The sequence below is a fragment of the Meriones unguiculatus genome, chromosome 9, assembly GCF_030254825.1.
Source record: "Meriones unguiculatus strain TT.TT164.6M chromosome 9, Bangor_MerUng_6.1, whole genome shotgun sequence".
Taxonomy (NCBI): domain Eukaryota; kingdom Metazoa; phylum Chordata; class Mammalia; order Rodentia; family Muridae; genus Meriones; species Meriones unguiculatus.
Window position 1 is genome coordinate 96,758,080 of NC_083357.1, and position 25,837 is coordinate 96,783,916.

General features: G+C 40.8%; 1 protein-coding gene and 1 pseudogene across 1 annotated transcript in view; both read right to left on the bottom strand.

The window, feature by feature from the left end:
* Klf12 (KLF transcription factor 12) overlaps positions 1-25,837 on the bottom strand; it is a 605,156-nt gene that overhangs the window by 440,790 nt on the left and 138,529 nt on the right. The window lies entirely within an intron of this gene.
* Positions 7,468-8,073, bottom strand: LOC110556029 (cell division cycle-associated protein 3-like; annotated as a pseudogene).

Here is a 25,837-nt window from a genome sequence, read left to right on the forward strand (position 1 = left end):
AAGGTATCAAACCATGTCCAGATTTCTCGTCTTGACTGTCCCACCTTTGACACAGTTCTTACTGATTTCAGTTGACTCCCAGGTACAACAGGGTTGCACCTTCTCTGCAAGGATGTAAAAATCTAATGAAGTCTCATATGCCTTCATCTACAAGACTAAACCATAAGCATGCATTACACAAGGCCTCAAAACATTTTGAGAGGCAAATGAAAATAATTTTCCAAAGACCCACTATGTTGTGCATGCCACTAAAACTATTTTCTTTTTGTTTCTTTAGTGCGCGGCACCCTTTGTTCCGTGGGATACCATGCTGTGTCCCTGCCCCTCCCACCCTAAACGGCTGAGGTGACAAGCTTGCACCTCCACAACCAGCTGCTGTTGCCTTTCAGTGCCAGAATCATTTGTGTCTTCCAATACGAATAACTGTTGTTTGTTTCCTATTAGAATATGTGATTGTTCAGTCCCCTACTAAAATTATAGAGACCTTTGTCAAGAAGAAGAATCCAGAGAAATTCGTGTTTCTATACTTTATTTCCAAAAAAATATTTAGAGCCAGTTAGTTAAATTTACCAAGATTTGGTGCACATCTGCCATTAATTACTCCAGCATCGAATTAGAGTACACAGTTAAATTCACATCTATGGCACAAGACAAATTTATGCTTAAATAGACTTCTTTCTTTCCTCTTGTTTTCTTCTAAATCTTGGTTTGTTTTTTTTTTGTTGTTCTTTCTCTACTTCCTGTACCTGTCCCCAACCCCTCTCTCTCCCTTCCTTTCTTAAGACAGGGAAGGATTATGGATGATTCTCACATCACTATGATCTATCTGTCAGCGCTTCACACACTTTATACATAATCTTGCTTTAACTTCAATTCCAGAGGGAAGTAGTCAGGGCGAATAGAGTAAAGTCCTTGTATAGCAAATAAATAGATGATAGATAGATGGAGAGAGAAAGAGAGAGAGAGAGAGAGAGAGAGAGAGAGAGAGAGAGATGATAAATAGACGGATGATAGAAAAGTATTAAAAAGGCTTCCCTGAATCAGCCTTTGATGCCACTTCTTTCTCTATTTTAAAGTAATATCTATTAGCATTTCCTATGTACCATGTGCTATGTAAAGCATTTGGCAGCTCACCTTCTCCTGGTGAGTGTCACCAGCCTATTGCAACTCACAAAATCCATAAGCTTCCCTGTTCTTTAGTTCCTTTTCCTTCCTCTGTGCAGCATTTATCACCACCTAATATAGCACATTATTATTGCTGTATACAATCTTTCTGTCCCTCTGCAATTCACTGCCAGTGTGAGGAGCCCCAGAAGGACAATTTTTCTATCATGTTCCCTACTGCAGCCCACTGTGCAGAAATCAACCTAGCGTGAAGTAGGCACTCAATAAATATTTGTGAATAAAAATGTTAAGATTGCGTATGTACAGAAACTGAAGTCCTAGAGGTTTTCATGGCACTCTGTCTTCAAAACAACAATTAGAAAAATCATTTCTAGTGGTGAGCTCCTGTAATCTTGGTGCCAGAGGGACGGAGACAGAAGTGTCCTTGGAACTCACTGGCCACTGAACTAGTTGCATCAGTCAGTGAGTTCCAGGCCAGAGAAAGACGACCATGTCTCAAAAAACAAGGTGATGGCTGCTAAGGTACATCTGAGATTGATCCCTTACCTTACATACACACACACACACACACACACACACACACACACACACACATATATGCACACATCCCTGGGCAGGTATGCATACCTGCATACATGTATGCACACGAGTGCACGCGCGCGCGCACACACACACTGTACAATTATAAGGATTTTGCACACTATATTTCTTTTTATAAACCATTTTCATGTGTCACTTGTTAGTGTAAATTTAACAACCTTTACAGTCCAATCAGTTGACTGACTACACATCTCATGAACTTAACTGGTGACTACAAGATGGTGACAGAGATGAGAGCTTCCCCCAAAGGAGAATGATTACAAGACAAGAGCATTCAAACACGGGGCCATCAATCACCACTGTCGCATCTAAACATTTGTATATTGTTCGAATTGAAACAAACTACTAAGGCATTTTTCAAGTTAAAATGTAGTGTCACTCCTTCCTACTTCATACACAATGGCCACGGTGTGTTTGTAGTCCATAAGGTATTTTTATTTACTATATTTATTTATTTAAGATATATTTACTTAGTCATTTATTTTTATTTTGAGAGACAGGGTTTCTCTCTGTGGCCTTGGCTGTCCTGGACTCGCTCTGTAGACCAGGCTGGCCTCGAACTCACAGTGATCCACCTGCCTCTTGCCTACCCGAGTGCTGGGAGTAAAGGCATGTGTCACCATGCCTGGCTGTCCATTAGGTATTTTAAGTCTTTGAAACTAGCAGAGTAATACGGGAGAGATGCACACATGGTTGAACACTGAACATTTGGACTCACTGAGAGACGAATTTCAGAGAATCATAATATTTTCATTCTCATAGTAAGCCCAGTATTTTTATTCTTGAATATGAAGATGATAGGTGCTAAAAAAAGTATAAATAATGACAACAGAGGGAGTCTACCCAGTGATTTTAAAGCTGTTTCAATTGAAATACTGTCTTATTTACAATTCTCAAGTTCACAAATCCTCATCAATTATTCAATTTTTTTTCTTGTTGAATTAAATAGGGTAACTATTTTCTTAGGAGAAAATGTCTGGTGAAATGTAAAGCTGACTTTTAACCTATATAAATTTTCTCTATGAACACAGTTCCCCAGCTTCTTTATACTTACCTCAAGCCCACACTAGAGTGAAGGTATAGACTGTATTTATTAGATTAAAAAAAAAGAGGAATTCAAAAGCTGTCTGTTCTTATTACTATTACTTGAATGCCTGAAGTACTTCTTTATTGTTGAAATAATAAAACCAAGAGAACATTTCACAGATTTTCACCACTATCTATCACAATGTGTTCGTGATAGGCCTTTCCTGTCATCTACAAAGAGGCTCCCATAAACGAAGGTAGAAGAGTCAAAGAATGGAGGTGGCTCTCACATCTTACATGAAATCTATGGTCTCTTTCACAGTTGATGATTATATTATCATACGGTGTGTTCACCTGTTTAAATGACTCATTAAAAGTTTGATGTTCTTCCTCAAGTGACATAGCTTGCTATCAGTTCACCTCTTTGTTCCATTTTGAGTTATGCTCATTGTTTACACGCCTTCTTGCCTGCTAGAACTGTCATGCACATGCATGAACTCACTGGGCAGCCACTGCGACAAGAAACATATGGCCGGGTCTGCTATGAAAATCTAGACACACGCACCGGGAGTAACTCTATCTCTTTGTCTGCATGTGTGTGCCCTTGTGTGTACTCATTCACACACGTATGCTGAGCATCTGTATCTCTTAACAATCACTGGCTAATAAAAATATTTATATTACTTAACCCCAACATTGCTTACAAATATCATCTTTTTATTTAATAGCATGTAATTAAGCAGCCAAAAAATATTGGGCTATTTTATCTAGCGGCATCAAAGTTAAAAAGGAAATGCATAATTCCCCATGGATTTGGCAATCTTTCCCCTCCTATTTCAGAACTTAGTCTTGAACCAAGGTCCAAGTTTAACAACAGATACCCCCAAACATATATGAAACCTACATGAAAATGTAATTATTTTTCTTTTCTTCTTGAGCATACACAAGTCTCTGAATTGTGTCTTAAGCAAACAAGCAAATAAAATTCCTTGAAATTTCAAATCTAAAGTAAGGTTTTTATTTTTAACATGAACATGCCTCCCCCCCTTTTAAAAAGCAATTGCTATAATTATCTTGGAATTTTGTCAAAGTCTGAGTCTTTGAAAGTTGTTAGGTCCAGATTGTAACATGAGTATAAAGAAGGTACTTAAAGGGCATTAATAGCCTGCAAAGCATGTCTAACATAAAAGGGGGAGGTCGAAATGGCCAGAGACCTTTAAATAAAAAAGGGCATTAAGCAAACGTCTTAACCACAGAGTTATAAATATGTCAGAAGGACAGATTTTTCCCACTGCTCAAAAGACAGAGTGACTGGGTCATGAACCTCCACTAAAGTCAGTTTCCCCGTCAGTTCCTCTCAGGAGCCATAGCTGCTCACGAAGGAAAGTCTAGGTCCAGATCTAAAGCACTGTGCTGCCAGTGTTCTTTTCCCCAACCAGAGAAGCCATTCCTTTCTGCGGTGATGTGACCCGGGCCTGATAAGCCTAGAGTGAGTATGCCTGTCAAAATACTGGGGGAAGAAAAACAGATCAGCCATCCTGGGTTCTAAAGACTTAAGGAGCAATGGATTAGAGTCTAATTTAATTTTCATTTCTGCACCACTCATTAAGAGCCCATGCTGTTTTTATAATTTTACATAGGTTTTCATTCAAAAAAAGCTATTTCCTCTCAGTTTTCGCATTTTCTTGTTACAATGCATGTGTGTAAAAAAAAAAAATCAATGCTGTAAACCTTTATTGTGTCTTTTCTTACTCTGTCTGCCACAACAGCCAGCAAAGCTAGGTGTATCCTTTCCTAGATTCTAAGGAGGAAAGCTGAGACCTACAGAGGTTGACTTGTTTCCAAGGTGACTGGGATAGTTAATCTTCACTGTCAACTTGATTAGGTTTGAATCATCACAGGGACCCACGTCCGGCTGTGTCTACGAGGGTGTTTCTAGAATGGTGTAAGCTACCCTGCACTGGAACAGCACCATTCCATGGGCCGAGGCTGACTGAAAGGGAAACGCAGGCTCGTCATCAGCATTCACTGTGCTCTGCTTCCTAAGTGGAGGCAATTTGACCACACATCTCTGCCACCATGCCTTCCCCACCACGCCTTAGACAGCAGGATGAACTGTGTCCTCAATCAGGAGGTGACACAAACCCTTGGTAAGTTGTTTTTGTCAGGGATTTAATCATGGCAAAGAACAAAGTTACCAATAGGGACCTTCAGGTGAGAAAACAGACTATCAGTTTGGCCAGTAGGCAAGACTGTCAGGAATTTCCTTGAATAATGATTGATGTGGAAAGGACTAGGCTACCAGATTCCTGCCCAGCTTGTGTTCTGCCTTGGCTTGCCTCAGTGATGATATGTGATTAGGACATGTGAGCCGAATAAGCCCTTTCCTCTCCTGGTTGCTTTTGGTCATGTTCTTTATCGTGGCAACAGAAAGCTCACACGGTCTGTAAGAAATGAAACTCCAATTTGCCTCCAGCTGACTAATTCTAAGAAGTATTCTCACCGTGGATCTTCTAGTCACAGGTAGGGCAGGGGACTTGCCCTCAAGTCTTGGAGATTTACCAAGGCCACCTCCTCTGTGCATGTTAAGTTTGTGTTCCCGGATCTCGACACATTCTTTCCATCAGTCTAACTTGTCATTAAGGCTCGCTATATTTTCCCATGATGGTTCCTGAGCAAGGAGCTTCAAGGAAAAACAATTAATGAGTTTTCCCCCTGGATCTTCACCTAGGATCCTTGACCTTGGTATTATTTTTTCATCTAATTTAGACATTGTGCCTTATAAGTGGGATAGCAAGGATATTAATTTATTAAGTTATAACTCTGGAAGGCGGGGCCGCATGGTACACAGTCATTCTCCAAAATTTGAAATCAGTCCCTACTTCAGGCATGCTTTTTAATATTCTCGGAATCTTTAACCCAGGAAGTTAGTTGTAAAATATCCTTTGGAAGACTATGCGCTGCCCAGAAAATCTGTTCCTTTTATCCAGTTTACTAACTGTGTCACACTCCTGCCCTGCCTCAAGCATCCAACGTCCCTTTCCCATCTGCATGCTCTACTGAGAGCCTTGTGTCTTGTGTCCCAGGAAGACAGAAGTCCTTGGAAGCCAATAGCTCTGTCTTTCACAGCTTGGCCTCCCTGTGTTCCCAGGATCACCCTTTCGTGCTCCTCCCGGAGATCAACTCCGCCACTCTCACCACTAGATTCCTTATTTTCTCCCCCACGCATGGATTTTGGTCCAATAATTGTTTCCTTGCTTCCGCACCATCACTCTTTCCTTCACTGAATCACTCCTCTCAGCACTCAGCGGGCTATAATTCACCCAGGCCCAGAAGGTGAATGCGAAAACCATTCCCCCCCGACCACAGGCCTCTTTCGGCCTCCCACCCCAATTTCTATGTTATTTGTGATAAAAGTGTACCCCAAATAGAGGTTTCTTACCTGTACTATTCAAACTCTCTTGAAATCAATTCAGCACGACTTTCATCCCTGCCTACATGCTAACTCGGCACTGGTTCGGATCATGAGGAAACCCAGAGCATTGTTTAATCTAACGGGCATGTTTACTCTTCAGTATCTTGTCCCTTCTGCAGCAGTTAACTCTGACAAGTCAAGAAAACCGAGTGACAACTCACATTAACTGATGGCAAAACAAAATTAATATTTTCATTCTTGGTTTCCAGAACACTTGCTCTATTTCCCCCTCTTCCTCTCCTTCTCTCTCTCTCTCTCTCTCTCTCTCTCTCTCTCTCTCTCTCTCTTTTGGGGGGGTATGTCAACAGGGTTGACCCTTAACACTGCAATTTAAGTAATCCCCTGCCTCAGCTTCCAGGCAACTGAGATGGCAGGTATTCCGCAGGGTAGAGCTCTCTGGTTATTTCAATCTTGGGCTGTACATGGTCATTATTGAATCTCTTCCCTATCTCTGCCCCATCTCACTGAGCCTTACCTAGTCCTGGAGGGCTTAGATGTTTCCATAGTCTTTTTATCTTACAGAAATTCCTTCTCTTGCTCCATGGTTAGGGCAAAAACTTTAGTGTCGTCCTGGGCTCAGTGATGACCACTTAGCAAGTCCTGTTGACTGCTACTTTCAGATTATACTTACAATCTGATTTTCTCTCACCTTCAGTGTTACAGTCCTTCTCCCACTTGAATCACCGCAAAAACCTTTTAAATTGACTTCATTATCAAACCTTCTTCAGGGTTTTACGTAGAGGGAAGGAACAGTCATAATGGTACATCAGGATTTATGTCATTGTCATTACATCATCTCATCCCTGTTTATGTCCTCACACGCAGTAAGGACCTTTCTCACTATATGGGCAAAGTCCACTCCAATTGTCAATCATTACCAAACCGTGTTCGCTGGAGCTTTTCTGTTCCTATTTGCTATATCCCACCCTCACTGTTTTTTACCCCCACTTATCTTCATGTATTTCCTGAGCAACCAGGCCCCCTACCTTGCTTTCTACATGCTGTGTTCCTCGACTTTATACATGACTATTACATATTTTCCCCTTTCAGTATCTGCAGTATCTGCTCACCCCATCAGCAAGGCTTTTGTGGACAATCATATGAAAAGAGGAACCTCTTTTTTGGGGGGGGAGGGAGGGGAGAAGGTCATAAGTTTATTTATTTATTTTTTATGGGAACTAATGTTAAGTGCTTATGTAGAGAGAGGGGCCTGAAAATTACCAGAAGCCGAGAAGTAATACCTAAACCCAAACAAAAAGGGAACAAGAGAAACACGTCAAGGACGGAGCCTTGGGGAATCTCAAAACTGACGTCTGAGGAGTCTCGGGGTCTCTGGAGGGTTTGTCTGAGTTCTGGCTTTCAACTATGGCCTCTGTGGGTTGTTTTGCTTCCTTCTTGGGAAACTCCGGTTTGGAAGGGAGTTCAGTCTGGCTCCAAGGCAGCAACTGGTCATCAAGGGATAACCGAGTATCCAAAGGCAGGTCCAATCTGAAGATAAAGGCGTTTCCTGGGGCAGAGGAAGGTCTGGGGAGGAAACCTATTTGGACACTTCGGTCTAAAAGATTTCTCTCTGCTCTTTCACCAGTGAACTCTTAGGGTCAGCACCACTGATCTTCACGGGTATTTTGTGCAATGCCAAGAGTAGGAGAGCGAGGATCTGGCTCCTGTGCCTGTTTACCAGGGCTCAGCTGTTGTGCTGGTAGGTGTGGCTGTGGAGAGCTCTCCACCTGAATAGGAGGGCGCTGGATGCCCGCTCTAGGTGAACGAGGGTCTGCTACTGGAGCCAGTTGCTTGTTGTGTGGTAGAGGCCTTGCTGGAGTGCTTGAGATGCCCTGAGTAGAACCCATCACCATTACGTGTGGGGATGGGATCCCGGGGGTCCCAGTTCGGCCTCTGGGAGAAACAACTCCTAAAGCTAGGAGTTTCAAACTCCGAGGATCCTCTTCTTACTTCACCCATGTCGCGGCTGGCATCCTGTTGCTGTGACAGAATACCCTAGACTTGGGAACGCATACAAGAGAGAGCTGTATTTAGCCTTACGCTTCTGGAGCAGGACACCATCATCTGCCTGGCTTCCCACGAGGGCCCCATGTTGCTTCACCTCATACAGAAAAAATGGGAGGAAAAGCAGGAGAAAGAATGATGGGTACCGTCACTTTCTGACAACCTGCTTAATCTGACCCAATGAAAATGAATCCCATCCCTCAAGAAAGACGTTGACTTTTAATAGGTTGTTGGATTATTAAAAGGTCATCACTTTTCAGTGTCAATAAAATTTCAGCCTGACTGCTGTTTTATCACCTCCCCGCGAGGGGGGAGCAGCCTTACCAGGCCACAGAAGAAGACAGTGCAGCCACACCTGACGAGACCTGATAGGCTAGGACCAGAGGGAAGGGGAGGAGGACCTCCTTTTTCAGTGGACTGGGAGAGGGATACGGGTGGGGAAGAGGGAGGGTGGGATTGGGAGGGGAGGAGGGAGAGAGGTACAGGAGGAGATAAAAAGTTAATATCCTATAATTAATAAAAATAAAAAAAAACAGATTATGAAAAACCTTAAAAAAATTTCAGCCTGAGTTTCTGAAGGAACAAATTCATAGCAGAGTATTATCTCTTCCTTCCTTCCTTCCTTCCTTCCTTCCTTCCTTCCTTCCTTCCTTCCTTCTTCTTCTTCTTCTTCTTCTTTTCTTTCTTTCTCTCTCTCTCTCTCGCTCTCTCTCTCTTTCTTCAGTTAACCCACATGAACAATAAACATAATTTCTTTACATTTTGCTGCGTTGTGATCCAGTGAAGAGAAATATTTTTTATTTTTTATTTTTGTTCCATGATGCATTCACATAATCAAGAGGGGTGCCTGAGATATCTGTTGTGAAAACGTGCCCTTTCTTTCCGTTTTTTCCTCTGTTCATGTATGTGCATGTCTGCACATGTACATGTGTGTTTGCTCTGATGTTGTCATTCTGAGCCACCCACTCTATAGTTTGCGATGAGGTCTCCATCACTGGACATGGGCTGGCTGAGTTAGCCTGGCAGCTGGACTAGTGAGCCCCAGGAGTCTGCTGACGTCTGCTCCCAGCGCCGGGATTAGAAGCACGCACTGCACTGTGCCCTTTTTCATGGTCCTGATGATCATGCTTAGTGATGATCATGCTCAGGCCCTCACGCTTGTGCGGCAAGTGCTCTCCTGACTGAACTATCTCCCTCTACCCCATCCACAGGCAACACTTGGGCTTGGTTTCCTCAGTGCTAGGAAAACAGATATGTAGCATTATCCCTGGAATGAATTAATTCTTGAATGAACAGATGAACAGAAACCTACTCTATGTTCAAAGAATACTTCCGGCCCACATACTCTCACACGCTTACCCACAGAATATCAGTGTTTCAGTATGAGGGACCTCTTTCCACAAATTTAAAAACAGAACTCCTACTGGGAATGGTAACGTGCACCTGTAATCCTAGCACTTGATCCCAGATTGGAGAGTTGTGAGTTCAAGGCCAGCCTGTGCTAGATGGTTCCAGACCATTCTGGACTACATAGTCAGATCTTATTTTACACACAAAAATGAAAGAAAACAAATTCTGTTGCCGTTATTAGTCATAATGAAATACTGGTACTAATTTTAGGATTTAAGACATAATAGGAGCTGAATTTGTTTGCAGTTCATTATATGATTATAAACTCATTTAATTATAAGTGTGGATGAGAATTGCTTTTCATATGCCAAGAGAAAGCTGGAGAGCAAGCCTTCTCAAGGTCTCAAGATAGCATGAAAGCCTAGTTTATAAAGGACTCTAATCCTTGTTATTTTCACTTTGTTTTCTAGCGCTAGGAATGGAACCCAGAGTATTGCACACCATAGGCAAACCTCTGCCACTGAAATACTGAACTACATTCCAATCCTTGAAGGAAGCATTCTGCGTTACACTTCTCATAACCAAGCAGGAAAACATAAAACATGATTACATATTTAGCAAGGACACCACATCTTGCAAGGTTCAAACTAAGAAGAATCTCTACCCCAAGGGAAAAATCAAAGGAAACCCTAAAACATTTCAGGTATGACATGATTGAAACAGTGAGTACTCAAATCAGAAAACCCATTTGACAGAAACCACTTACCTCCAGTGTAATTTAAGCATAATAACAGTAATGACAGGAAGAATAAAGTTATATCCTTACATGATGGAGTAAGTAATATTCGGGATAAAACTGGCTCTAACTAATCAAAAGCATGTTAAAGATATCTGTTGAAAACAGTGACGGGATAGATTACTTAGAGGTAAAGACCCAGTGCATTCTAGGCGAATGAAAAGGGCTGATTAATAATGTAAGATAAATCATGTTTGGCAGTGTGTTTCAAGCAATAGGTTGGACTGGCTTTAGAATATAAATTGATGCCCTGATGGCAAGTCCATTAATGGAGAAAAGCAACACAACCAAGCTCCTACTGGGATGAAAATAATCTGCAAAATCACCAACCATTGACTCTGGTCCTTACCTTACCGAGCTGCATCGAAAAATTTGATTTCTAGAAGCAGGCTGCTTGGCACAAATATTAAGCAAAATTCTCATTACTTATTTGTCAGTTTGTTACAAATAATTTATGTACACCTCAGCACGCAGATGATACTGTTTTTCTTTAAAACAAAATCACAAGTCATGGTTTAAATTTTATAGAGTGTTGCCTTCCAAGATATTAGCCTAGACCTTCAGAATTTTATCCACCCACAGTCCCAAGGTTATATTGCTAAGCACCAAAGATATTTCTGTTGTTGTTGTTTTGTGTGTGTGTGTGTGTGTGTGTGTGTGAACTGATTAAATGGTAACACATTCTAAAATGTCTGATTTTTTTAAAGGAATCTCAAATACCTTTGTTTTAATACGATACAAAGCTTAAGTTCAAATACAAGTAGAAAGATAAGGTATAACATATTTTTAATAATAATTAACAGCTATCATTTATTAAATGTTTATCTTATGCCTGCTAACATATTCATGGCATTAGTTTTTCCATATTTGTCTATCTTTCACCAGCCCCTGCTCTCTCTTTCTTTCTCTTTTTTCTGAGCATTTCAGTCAGACCTCAGGAACCTAAATATAACTTTCTCTGCCACTTCCTTTCTTCCCAGCGCTGTCTGTTAATATTTGTTCAAAGCTCTTACCATCACTTCTTGAGGTTCACTCTCAGGGGATTATGGTTCTTACTTGCTCCAAGTCATGTCTAAGGTTTGAATTAGTTCATGACTCAAGTGTGCTTTGCATAAATGTTCCCTGAAATCCTAAACATGCTTCTACAAGTCATGGCTTAGACTTTATAGAACTTAACCTAGGTGGTCAAGAACCTAACATTTTATTTCTCTACATGTGAAATTAGGTTAGTTGTACAGTTCACATTTTTAAGATGGCAGAAAGGCAACACGAGTCTCACCATGACTAAGAAGTGACAGTTGAGTTGGTGGGGTATTTCTGCATTTGTTATTCTTATAATGAAATGGCTGACAAAAGCCACTTGCGGAGAGAAGAGGGTTCAATTTTTAGTTTTCATTTACTGTGTGTGTGTGTGTGTGTGTGTGTGTGTAGGAGTGTGCCACTGCACTCACAAAGGCCAGAGAAAGATACCAGGTGCCAGTTCTAATATTCTTTGCCTTATTCCTTTGTGCCAAGATCTCTCTCCATACCTGGAGCTTGGAATTTTTGAGGCCAGCATAGCAGACAGACAGCCACAGTGATTCTTTTGTTTCCGAGTCCCCAAAGTGCCAGGGTTACAGGCTTGTATGGCCACACCTGGATTTGTATGAGAACCAAACTCAAGCCCTGATGCTGTAAAGCAAACCAGGCTACCCACTGAGAAATTTCCCTAGGCCCGGGAAACATTTGTTTTGGGCTGTAGTTTGAGGGTACATTCAATCATCGTGGGGAAGACATGGCTACAGGAAGGTCAGGCAGCTGGTCCTTACGTCCATAGTCAGGAAGCAGAGTGATGCATGCTAACTGGATTTCTCCTTTTCATGCAGCTCAAGGCACCAGCCCACAGAATGGGGCCAGAGTCAAAGCTAAGGTTGTTACCTCAATTAACATTATCGAGATATCCCTTATCTCTTCAGTAACACTAGTTTCTCTCAAGTTGACAATATTTGTCATGCCCCTGTTCCCTTCCTTTTTGTCTCTGCTGGAATAATACTGTTGCTATTGTGTTATCCTGGAAATGGGAAGGGAATTTGGACTGAAGGCTTTTTCCTGCAGTTGCCTGTGTCCTGGAAGAGAAAGCTCACCTTTCTGGAAGATCTGTCTTACGAAACAACATTATAGAGTATGTTACCCTGAGAATCTCCTCAAAACAAAGGTTCTATGCTGCTTTTTATTCCTCTTCAGAATGTTCATTACAAATTAGTGCAAAAATTGGGCATCTGTATTAATATAGCCATGTTTTATCTAAATCAGTTCATTCTGAGATTTAATTCTTTTCTAATATCTGGAATGTGGAACCTGGCCTTTAATCATCATATAGAGCCTTCAGTAACAAAGTTTATTGCATAAAATTGTGATCTGGATCTGGGTCTTTGTAAGCTTTACTTTTTTTTCCAGTTCTTAGGAAGCAAATAAGCTTTGAGATATTTAACATGAAAAGATATGTGTGCTTCTTAAGCAATTTTTTTTTTTAGAAAAAGACAAATTGAAAGGACAAAAAGTAGGCCTTACAACCCTATTTTTCAAGAAATTAGTGTTCATTCATATATAATCAGTTGCCAACAAAGCCATGTTAAAGTGGCTCAGATCCAGAGGAGGAAGTAGAGAGAAGTCCAAGGGACTTTCCAACTCAGATTTAGCTACCTAAATCAACTGTGTCACTTGTTAGAGTGACAGGTCAGGAATCTGGCAAGCAGGGCTATCCCAGAACTCCTCTAGGCCCCGCTGGCTCACCTAAGGGAAGGAGGCATGCTGGTAAATTTTTCTTTTTTGTTTTTGTCAGCTTGATACAACCTAGAGTCATCCAGGAAGAAGGAACTTCAATTGAAGAATTATTCAGACGGAATTGGCCGATGGGCACATCTACACAGCCTTTTTCTTACATCCTAATTAATACAGAGGATACTGGCCCACTGGGGAACAGCACTCCTACTTAGGTAGTCCTGGGCTGTGTAAGAAAGCTAGCTCAGCAGGAGCCAGTGAGCAAGTCAGATGGTGAGCCAATGCAAAGCATTCCTTTTTGGTTTCTGCCTACGTCCTTGCTTGAGTTTCCGTCTCAACTTTCCTTAATAAGGAACTTGACCTGGAAGTATAAGCCAAATAAATCCTTTCCTTCCTAAGTTGCTTTTGGTCAGTGTTTTATCAGAATAACAGAAAGGCCAAATAGAATGGGAAGCATGGCTTAACTAAAACTGTATACAGTCCCATTTCTGCAGGAAGACTCCAAGTCTGTGCCAGGTCTTAAATGGAGGGACCTGGGGACGACAAGGCTTTATGACCTTTAGCAACATCACCACTGAAGAATTAGCACACTCCGACTAAAAGAATAAAGAATTAAAATACGCAAAAGAGTAGTAAATTGTTGCCAACAGATAAAAACATATTTTGAATATTATATAATATTTCTAGAAGAAAGCGTGAACCAAAGATTAAATATTATGTCTTTCAAGTATAATTGGAGAATCCCTCAGACCAGGCCTGTAGTGGTTTGAGTGAGAATGTCCCCCATAGGCTCAGACATTTGAAAACTTGATCACTAGTTGGTGGTGCTGTCTACCAAGGGTTAAGAGGCGAAACCTCGTCGGAGAGAGTATGTCACGAGGGTCCGGCTTTGAGAATATAAGGATTTCCTGACATTTCCAGTTTCAGTTGTCTTGCTTTTTGTGGTTGCAAGTTAAGGTATAATTTCCCTTCTCCATTTCCAGCCAGTACACCTGCCACTTACTGCTATACCCACTTCTCTGCCATGATGCAGTTTTATTCTTCTAGATTTCTAAGTTGCTTCTTCTGTAAGTTGCTTCATCATCATGGTGCTTTAACACAGCAACAGAAAATTAACTACTGCAAGGCATGTTTTTTTTTTCTCTCTCTCTTTTCTTTTTTCTGACAATGTCTTGTTATCTAGTCCAGGCTGGTTTTGAATTTGTATCCTCTCACCTCAGCCTCCTGAGGTCTGAGATTACAGACATGTACCACCACATCTGGTTTGAACTGAGCATTTCTATATACCACAGAGGGGATATAGGAGAGATTAATGCCTAGAATCGTAGACACAATGAATACTAAGTGAGTAAATGACAGAATTAAGATACCTTTCATTTAATAAAGACCACTTGTGTTTCACTCTGTAAAAAAAGACAAAGACTTTAGACTGATTGTTGTTGTTTGAAACAGGGGTACTCTGTGTAGCCTTGGCTGTCCTGGAACTCATTCTACAGAGTGGCCTCGCACTCACTGATTCACCTGCCTCTAACTCCCAAGTGCTAGGATTAAAGGTGCCTGCCATCATTCCTGGTTAGACTGATCTTAAAGAAAGACCAGAACTATACTACATGTGAGATATAGGTTAAAAATTCTTACTCAAAGGCAAATAAAGGTTGGGTTCAAATGGTCAAATGTAGAAGCCTATGCCAACATTCCCCATCCGAACTATTATAGTAAATAAAAATGATATAGAAAGTTAAAGTCATAGTATCACAGAGAATGGGTTGCAAGTAAATCAATATTAAATAAAATTAAGATGGTTCACAATTCCCAGCAGAGATAACAAATATGGATATTTATGCACGATACCACACCCAAAAGGAGCAAAAAAGAAATAAAAGATAAATTTTAAAAGATACAAAAAGCCGTGGGCAGCAACACATTTAGGAACACCAGACCTTTTGTTACATGCGACATGTCACTGCAGAAGGTAGTGGGTGCACACATTAAACATCGCCTTCTAACGTGTCTGTAAGGATGTTTCTGGGCTGGAGTGACTTTTGCTCGTATGGACTCAGGGTAGACAGCCCTGGCCTAATGCTGATAGCCTTTCCTTGAAGGCCTGCACGCAACAAGAGACTATGGAGAGAAGAATGTCTGCTTCTCACTGCTTCCCGGCTGGAGCTGATACACCCATAGCTCATCCTGCCCTGGGACTAGAACTTTTATCACAGTCTCTGAAGTTTCTCAGGCTATTAGACTTAGTCCCTTGGCCTCCCAGAGTTCCTCAGCTTGCAGATGGCTGATGCCATTTGCTAGTTTTTCCAACCTGTATGATGTTGTAATCGGATATATGACTCCTATTAGTTTTGTTTTTTCGGAGAACTCTGACTAAAAATACAGTCACTTTCCCACAGATAACAATTATTTGAAAGACTAAAACATTGCAATTAATATGATATATTTCACATGTTCACACATTCACATAGCAAGATTTGGGTCATAATATATATCAAGATTTGGGTCTTCATATAGCAAATATACAATCAAGTGTTCAAGTCCCTTTCACCAAAATGAATTACTTAGCATGCTGAAAAGAAAAGAAAATTTGACAAACATAAATAAAATAAATATTGTCTGATCCCAACACAGTAAAATCAGGCACTGACTAAAAATCTAGATATAGTTTCTTTCTTCGGTGATTTATTGGGGGCAGTGTAGATTGAGTCCAGAGACTTACACTCACTATTACCGAACAGTGCTCTGAGCCTTCGTCAAATATTTCTTAATCATTAACTTTTTATGTTTGATAATTACACACAGGTACACAATGTTGTATCACCATATTTAAGTTCAATAGCCTCCTGAATAATTTTTAAGTAAAATTTCGATGTTCTGCTTTATATGTTTTAGCATCATAAAATTATTTCAACGCAGTTAGAACCTCTCTCAAATGTGCTTCTTATTTTCACTTGGTAGTGGCTTCTATTCCCCATTCCTCTGACACACATAACTCTTAAACTTGGCACCTTAACATAGCCACCATCATTTACGTTGGATTGACGCACACAGATATATCTTATTATCTCACTGTCGGGAACCCAGGAGAAGCCTGTCTTGGCAGTTATGACTTGAGGCCTCTGGGGTGTGTGTGTTGACCCTGATGGTTGATGGATTACAGTCCTCTCTAGATGTCTTCACTCACACTGTGATGAGGCAATAGTAATAGGACTTCCTGGGACTGGATCAAGTAGAGCCCCTTTGTGCCTTGGGCGTAGCTACTTCCTGTTGCTGTGATAAAAATACCATGACCAAAAGCAATATGAGGAAAAACGGGTTGTCTTGGATGATATTCTGAAGCCTACAAAGGTAAGGAAGGAATGGAATGGTGGCAGGCACAGGAAGAAGGGTGATCACATTTCATCCACACAGGAAACAGAAAGACAACAGTTATAGGTGCAGGCTATAGACTCTCAGATCCTGGTCTCAGTGACGTACTTCCTCCACAGGGTTACCCTTTCTAAAGGTCCCACAATGACCTAAACGGTGTCACCAAATGGACATGAAGGGCTCACGTATGGGAGCCTATAGATGACCTTTCCCATTCAAACCACCACAGCATTTCTCTGCTAGACCTATGTCTTTTCTCTGCTGTGTGTTTCTAGGCTGTCAGCTTCAGGGTACTGGGCTCTGTACAAGGCAAACAAAAGCTCCAAAGTCCTGGTGGAATCAGCTCACTTTTGCGATTTAATCTCAGAAGCCATGTAACATCTGTCCCAGAATCCAAACATCTATGAAGCCCCATCAAAAGCCAAAGGGAAGGGACAGTGAGTCTACCTTTTGGTGGGGGAGGTGGAAGGCAGGTGGAAATGGAGCTCTGGAAAAGCATTGAGATCAGAAACACTATTTTGCCCATTTTGGGGAAAGCATTCCCAATCATCTGTCAAATATTTCCCACAATGCTCCATGCAGCTGAGTTTCTGTTTTAACCACTGTGAGAAAATTCTTAAATTTGTTAACCTGTTCTTTTGTTCATGGTATTAATATTGTGACACAGGGTCTTGTTTAAAACTCTGGATATAAATGGGAAAGTTGTGTCTCTTGGGAGTAGACACAGGAACTCCTGTGTCATAGCATCTTCAGGTGACCACCATTACACACAATATCAAATTGTCTTTCATTGGAGTTAAATCAATTCTGACTCATCAACTAACTACATATTAGTGCTGGTTACTTGACAATAAACCTGCTCTCTGTGACTCTCTTGCAGAACATATTCCCCAATGTAAACAGCAGGCTTTAAAAATTAAAGATTTTCTTTCTCTCACACACAACATTCATAGTGTCCTGAGGAGCTGGGATGGGAGGGAGAATCATTTGTTGACTGAATAATGTTTTGTCACATGATAGAGTTGATTTTGCTTATAGACCTGTTTGGAACTTGAGATCAACAGTTCTTAAAAATTAAGTGCCTTTCATTTCAAGGTAAAGCTTACATTACGAAAACATATAATGAACAGGAAGCAAAAGTTTGAAAAATGGCATTTAGTTTTTCAAATCTGTTGTCACTTTTACAAATAATAATTACTTCAGAATGAAAATACACAAATATGAGTGTGCATCTCTGTATACTTTCTTCCTGACAGTCTTTCGTCTCCTCTCTTTTCTGATGTTTTCACCTTAGCTTCCTTGTTATAGTTTTGTTATTGGAAGAACTCTTGCCTACAGAAGGGATGGGAAGAAGGAAAGAGACAACAGATAATAGCTTAGAAAACTTGATCATTGCTCAATATTCTGAAGCAACTTTGGTGTTGCTTGAGGGGAGAACATGGATGACAGGTCTGGGATAGTTACATGAACTGCTATGAGAGTAAAAACTTAGAGGGACATCTACCTAATTCTAACACCTGCATGATTTTCTTATCCAAAAATTAAGAACAGCTAATTAAGTTTCTTCCTTAATTCCAAAAAAAAAAAAAAAAAAAGTTCAGCATACCTTAGAAAACTAAAAAAAAGAAAAAAAAATACAGACTAAGATCACTTGAAATGCCACTTGGAGATTGATGGAATGTTCAATATTTTTATTAAAGTTCTTATTTTTATGTGTATATAGGGCAGCATGTCACATAAACTTATTTTTAATGAAGCCATATATGAAGTTTTTTTTAAATTTCCTTTTTTATTTTGCCTTGAATAACTTTAGTGATTTAGTGAACTTTCTAAATCAATGAATAAAGTTGTATACTTTTAAAGGCTGCCTAGTATTTATTACATGAATTTATTAGTCAATGGATATTTGGTTTATTTAGAAACTTTTACAGATATTTAGGATGTTGTAATCAATACTCTTGGACATGTACTTTTATTTTTTCCCTAATTACTGTTCAGTGACAGATTTCTAAAATAAACCTTCTTTGGCTTATATGCTCAAACACTGGCTTGCTTACAGCCTAAGGATCCTTAGAGCAAGGATGAAGTCACTTGCCCAATCAAATTATTCTATCGATCAGAAGATGATCATGTGGAAAATAATGGTTACATTTACTGATGTGTTTTCTTGAGCTGTGACTTAACTTGGAGGGAAAAGGGCAGGGATGGGGATCTTTAGTCCAATGCAATAGCCACACAAGGTTGATGGGACAGAAGTAGGCTATGATCTAAGCAGGAGCCCGTCACGTGGTGGAGTCAGATACTAACTAAACATGGCAAGAAAGAGATGATGAGACACGATCAATTTATGGTCCTGTGGATCCATTAAAACAAACAAAACAGCCCAATCTGTACCTCAGGCCTAACTTTAATCCTCATCCTTCTGTCATATTCTGAACAGAGGAGCTGAGGACGCAGCGCAGTTGGTGGAGTATTTGCTTAACATGCTCAATAGCATGGTTTGAGGCTCAGCACTGCAGAAAGCTGGCGTAGTGGCACATGCCTAAACCTGGGGAGGTTAGAGAAGGAGGATCAGAATCTCATGCTTATCCTCACCTTTGTAATGAACATAAGATCTGCCTGGGCTACTTGAGAAGTGATTTAAAAATAAGAATGAATAGAGAATGTCAAGCTGCATGGAGAGGCCAACTATCTTCAGAGAATTTGTGGCATGGACTTGTAATTTGCACGAGAGGAAAAGTTTTGCAGAGTCCAGTTTTACAGAACTGCCAGTTCATTCTTATGTGGGCTGCTGCCTCTCCTTCTGTGCTTTGTCGGCTTGTTCTTATTCAACTTTATGACATTTAAACCCAAGTTCCTCTTTAACATTTCCTTCATCATGACCTTGGTGGAATAAGCAAGTACAGCTTGAGCATGAGTAAAACAGAACAGAGAGACATGTTGGGGACTTCAAAAAGGGTCCTGTGGGTGGTCTGGGATCTTGCCATACAGATGTCAGTTTGAGGGAAGTGACCTGTGAAGGCCAAAGGCGGTGGCTGCTGTGTGAATGAAGACAGGTGTTGCCAAAGGATGTTTGGCTGGATTCCTTCTCAGGCACCTTGTAGGGGATGGGCAGGGGGTGTAGGGTGGCAGTCTGGGTTCCTGAGATGAGTGGACGCAATGGAAGCTCAGAGAATACAGAAGAAAAGAAGAAAACAAATACACCACTGTTTCTGATTATCTGAATATGAACAAAACAAAAAACAAAACAAAACAAAACAAAACAAAACAAAAACCAAAAAATCAAAACCAAACAAAAAACCAGGTATGAGCTTCCCCACTCCAGTCTCCCAGAGTGAAGCTAAGACCTCAGCCCACTTTCTGACCAGAAGGGAGCAGTGCGGTGAGAGCTGGTAAGTGCAGATTCCATTCTCTGCTCAGTACATCCTAGGGAGAGCCTCATGAAGATGGAAATCCCAAGGCAGGTAGTTGCTTTAGCTATTTTTTTTATTTATTTTTTAAGTTTTTATTTACCTGTGTGGATTTTTTTTTTTCTGCAGGTACATCTGTGCATGAATGCTTGTTGCCTGTGAAGGCCAGAAGACCATTGTGGATCCCAGGGACTAGAGCTATGACGATGAGCCACCATGTGGGTACTGAGAATGGAAATCGGGGAAATCTGGCAGAGCAGCCAGTGCTCTTAACTGCTGAGCCGCTTCTTCAGCCTGCGAGAGTTTATGTGTACCATACAGGTGCAGGAACACAAGAGGGTGTTAGATCTCCCGGAGCTGGAGGTGTAGGTGGTGTGAGCCTCCGCATGGATGCTGAGAAGTAAACCTGGGCTCTCCACCAGCACAGCAGGCATTCTTGACCTCTGAACCATCTGCCAACCCCACCTTTGGCTAGAGGACTCTCATTAAGATAGCTTTTTTTAAAAAAAAATCTCTTATTTCTCTGATAAAGGTCTGTATTGAGAAGGAAAAATTTAAAGCTTTCAAATAAAACTACCTTCGATTTGAGGTAGGCTCTAAATAAAAATAATTTGTATAAACGTAAAGTTTATCATCATCATCATGATTATTATTGTAGAGGAACATACAAACACACAGTGACCATACAAGGAATGAAGACTACACTGAGATGGATCCCGATTGACTCTTCACCCACTGAGCTTTCTCAGTGCTTCCCTTCCTATTTTTAGAGAGTGTCACATGCTGGCATTGAACTCACAATGTAGTCAAAGCCGACTCCGAACTGCTGATCTTCTGATTCTGTGTCTACACAGTGCTGGGATGACAGGCCTGTGCCACCATGCCCAAATTTTTAACAGGTTCATTTTAAGAAAATATTCTAATTCGTAGAATTCATCGTACACAAATGCCATAGAAAGGTAGAACACTGAAGACTAAAACGCTATGATTGCAGCACAAAACCATGACACTTTTATGTAGACACAGCTATTAATCTGACAAAAAGAGTATTGCCCTACTTCTGGTTTCTAGTCTTGGCCCTCTTCTCATCAAGCATTCTAGATGAATAATACCCCAAATCAACCCTCTTGTTTGACAACACAGATTGTTCAGCCTGGGATGACCAACACTTCTGTGTCTTTAACTTCTAGCTCAGGTTCTTTCTGTCCTCTCACTGACCTCCTCAGGTTTGATCCCTACATGAAGGGAGACCGGATTTCCTTGGCCAGCCTGCAATTCCATTCCTAACAGCCTGCAGAGCTGCTTATTCTCTGTGAGTGAAGTAACAGCTTTAATGACGTGGCTTTCCCTTCCCTTTTGTTTCTCGTTTCCACCTCTCACTGGCCTCTTGAGACTCTGCCTGCTTGCCCTCTTCCACCTTCTCAGCACATGGCCAGCCTTTATTTCCCTCACCTGCCAGAGACCTGCAGGTCTCACCATGGAATGTAGGAGCCTCGATGAGAGCACCAGGCCCAGGTCCTTTGGGATCCTTAGTTAAATTCAGAAAACAGCAGAAGGCAGAGTGGGACTCAGATAAAAGGAGTTGTCAGAAAGGAGATTAAACAAAAACATGGGCTATATATTTTTAAAAGACACAAATAACAATGAAAAAAAGAAAATGTGAGTAAATGAATTGGTAAAATTTTATGAGCTTTGCTAATAGAGTGGAGATAAGAGAGTCTGGAGATAAGAGACAGGCATATTAATTAATTAAGACAAGGTAATCAGAAAGGGAAGCAAAGAGTGGTAAATGCAGAAAGGGATAAAGATAAGAAAGAAAGATAAAAAATAGAGTATTGCAAAACAGTAAGAACAAGAAATAATAAGAATGTTTGATTACAGGGAAATACATTTTAGAACAAGCCACAACTATCCTTTGCTTTCTAGTTAAAAAGTTCTAAGAACTGGTAATTTTTCTGTCTCTGGTTGGAAGTGATTGTAATATGGAGAGAAAGCTTTGGTCCGAAAGGGCTGTGTTCTAACTAGACCATTGACAGATGGCCGAACTCTTGTGTTATTTTTATGAGTTGTAATGCAAACATTTTCATGGCTTTAAAAAATTCTTTATTAATTACCCTTTATTCACTTTGTATCCCCCCTGTGGTTTCCTTCCTCCTCGCATTCCAATCCCTCCCTTTCTCTACCCTCTGCATGCATTCCCCTCCCCAAGTCCACTGATAGGGGAGGACTTCTTTTCCTTCCTTCTGATCCTAGGCAATTAGGTCTCATCAGAAGTAGCTGCAGTGTCTTCTTCTATGGCCTGGTAAGGCTGCTTCTCCCTCAGGGAGAGGTAATTAAAGAGCAGGCCAATCAGTTCATGTCAGAGACAGTCCCTGTTCCTATTAAAATGGAACCCACTTGGATACTGAACTGCCATGGGCTACATTTGTGCAGGGGTCTTAGGTTATCTCCATGCATAGTCCTTGGTTGGAGTATCAGTCTCAGGAAAGACCGCTGTGCTCAGAATTTTTGGTTCTGTTGCTCTCCTTGTGGAGTTCCTGTCTTCTCCAGATCTTACTGCTTCCCACTTCTTTCCTAAGATTCCCTGCACTCTGCCCAAATGTTGCCCGTAAGTGTCAGCATCTGCATTGATAGTCTGCAGGGCAGAGCCTTTCAGAGGTCCTCTGTGTCAGGCTCCTGACTTGTTCCCTCTTTTCTCCTTCTTCTGATGTCCATCCTCTTTTCCTTTCTGGATAGGAACTGAGCATTTTAGCAAGAGTCCTCCCTCTTGATTAGTTTCTTTAGGTGTACAGATTTTAGTAGGTTTATCCTATATTGTATGTCTATATGAGTGAGTATATTCCGTGTGCGTCTTTCTGCTTCTGGGATAGCTCACTCGGATGATCTTTTCCAGATCAATTGTCAGTATATAAATAGTATTTTCACTTTTAAATATTTATCCACTTGGTTTTTGTGTGTGGACGGTCTATGCCACGTGCCCATGTGGAGACTGGAAGACAAGCTTTGACCATGGTTTCTCTCCTTCCATCTTATGGCTGCCGTTGTAAATCCCCATTTAGATTGGGAGCTCTCCTGTCTCCACCTCCCACCTCAGTGCAGGGCTGCTGGTATGACAGAGGTGGACCACAATATCTGTCTTTTATATAGTGTTCTGGATGGAAAGCCAAAGCTTCCCCAGTGGCTGAGCACTGCTTCCCCATTGGTGGTGCTGTCTGGAGAGGTTGCACAGCCTGCTGATCTGCGGTGGAGGAAGTATGTCCCTGGGGTCAGGCTTTCAGGGCTCCTGTAGGCTCTCTGCTTTGTGTTTGTGATTGAAGATGTGAACTGCCTCTCAGCTCCCAGCACATCTTATGGACTCAACCTTTGAAACCGTAAGCCCAAACAAATGTTTGCTTTCTAAGTTGCCATTTGGCATAGTGTTTTATCATAGCAATAGACAAATAACTAATTAACATGTGGGTTCAGGGGATAGAATTTGTATCATTAGGCCTGTACAAATATTACTTTTATTCACTAAGACATCTACCTGCATGGAAATAATATTTCTAAACACTATGTTTATTCCTATTTTAATTTTCTCATATATTCTTTTCTGTGTTATTTAGTAAAACATGTGAACCTGTGAAAAGAGAATAACTTTGTGAAGCTTGAGTTGTATGGATTTATGACAAGAGAATGCACCTAAACTAGTTTAACAATGTTAGTTTGAGAGTTTTCATTTAAATAGCTTCTTAGACTACTGAAGATGTAATTTCTTTTGAGGCCTCAAAGACACAGTGAAGGTTATACAATCATTGCCAAGTCCAGATATTATCCAGACACTAAATGCTTTTGAGTTTAAGTAAGAGACAATCCAGCTTCACAAGTTACATGTCTGGACGTTTCTAGCAGCTGAAATGTCCTCAGCTCTAAAGAGCTTGACTCTCCAACTCTGACCTTTGCCATGCACAGTGGGCTTTTCACATTTTCATGTTTTCATCTACTGCCTCCTGTGTGTAAGACAGCTGCTGCCTCTCCAGGCATCATGTCTGTATACAAATTTCACAAACTGGGAGGGAACGGCTCTTGCCTTTTTTGCCTTTGAGGCTATAAGGGAAATGCCAGGCTTCTCTTCGATGTTTCTCAGGCCAGAACTAGATCTCAGGACACCTCTTGTCTAGTCATTTGCAAAAAGAAAATGAGATTATTCTGACTAGTGTAGACTAATGGTGAGTCATTTTCTGGGACTATGTACCTGAGATATCAACCATTGGAAAATCACATTTCTATTAGAAGACTAGGAAGGTTTAAGGACCTTCAGGTAGGCAAGTCACTGAAGGACTTGTGCAATCTAAGGTATCTGTGTATGTAGAATGCAGATTGCACATTAGTTCTGCATAAATCAGTTACAGAGGATTTTGAACTAAAAACTAAACACTTTTTTTTAAAAAATAAAGATCATGTTTTGTTTAAATTATTTAGTAATTCTGGGATGAAATAATGACCAAGTATACATTGTATTCAGTGATAAATTACATTGACTGACGTTTTGATTAACCCATGTTCTGTCAGATCTCTATAGAAATTTATAAGGCACACATTTCTATAGAAATCTGTATGGCACAGTTGTTCAGTTAGATTTCTACAAAAATTATAAACAGCATGAATTCCTCCATTATGTTCAATTTGGTTATGACCAAAATACTAACTTCCTGTATCATCAGATTTCACCAGATGGAGAGTAAGATAAGGGCCACAGCACAGATCACTAGGAGCATTTTGGGGATCTACTTTCACTATTAGATTTTTTTTTTCTCCTCATGAGTGGTCTTCCCAGAGAAATGTTTGACATTGGCATGGATGTACACTGGCACCCACCTGGTACCTAGCATTTGCCTCACTTGTCCTCTGTAGCATCTTCTTTTCAAAGTGATTAATGTCTGTTTATACTGTGCACATTGACATTTTGCCTGCATTTGTGTATATGTGAGAATCTCAGATCCTCTGCTGGAACTGGAATTAGAGACAGTTGTGAGCTGCCATGTGGATGCCAGGAATTGAACCTGGGTCCTCGGTGAGAGCGGCCAGTGCTCATACACATGGAGCCATTTCTTTTGCCCCTTGCTGTAGCTTCTTGCCTTGGTCTGCTCCCGAGTTCTCCAGCTTTACCACTTAGGAGCTCCTGCTTCAGGTGGCTTTCCCCGTACCCTCTGAAAAAACTTTCTCTTTCTGCCATGGATGACTCCATTGCCTCTCACTACTGGCCACCTTTTTGGCATGCGAAAGGAGAACAGGATGTGTCAACCGGTGTAGATGTTTTCTTTTTAATAAATAAAAGACACTCTAAAAGAACAAATCATAGGCAGCATTTCAAGAGGATAGGGAAACTGGAAGCTTCCTGCCAACCGTATGCAAGACTGCAACACAGAATTGAGAGAAGGGGTCTCCTTCTGGAATGGAATGATCACTCTCCTTAGAAAATCAACGCAGAGGCCAGGCAACATGAAAATATAGTATGAGCGAGTGGGGAGGCTGAGATGGGAGACTCATACAAGGGTAGTAGTTGAAAAACTCCTGCCTCGGTGATACAGAAGGTCAAAGTTCAAACACCATCACCAACGTCAACAGAACACTTCTCTCAATTCTACATTAATATATTTTCTGCCTAATACATTTTCTTTTCATATTTATTGTCATATTATTTTTATATAAATTTCCCTTCCACACACATTTTTTGGCCTACACATTATTTTTCAGTTTCGTTTCATTATATATCTTCTTTAGTTAGTTATAATATTTAATGCACAGAACAATGAGTATGCACACAAAATAATCTAAGCATATAATAGGTATATGTGCACGTCCGTGTCTATTGTGGCATTTTTCACAGTAATGAAGACATGGAGTCAGCCAGGCTACCTAGCCACAGATGAACTGATA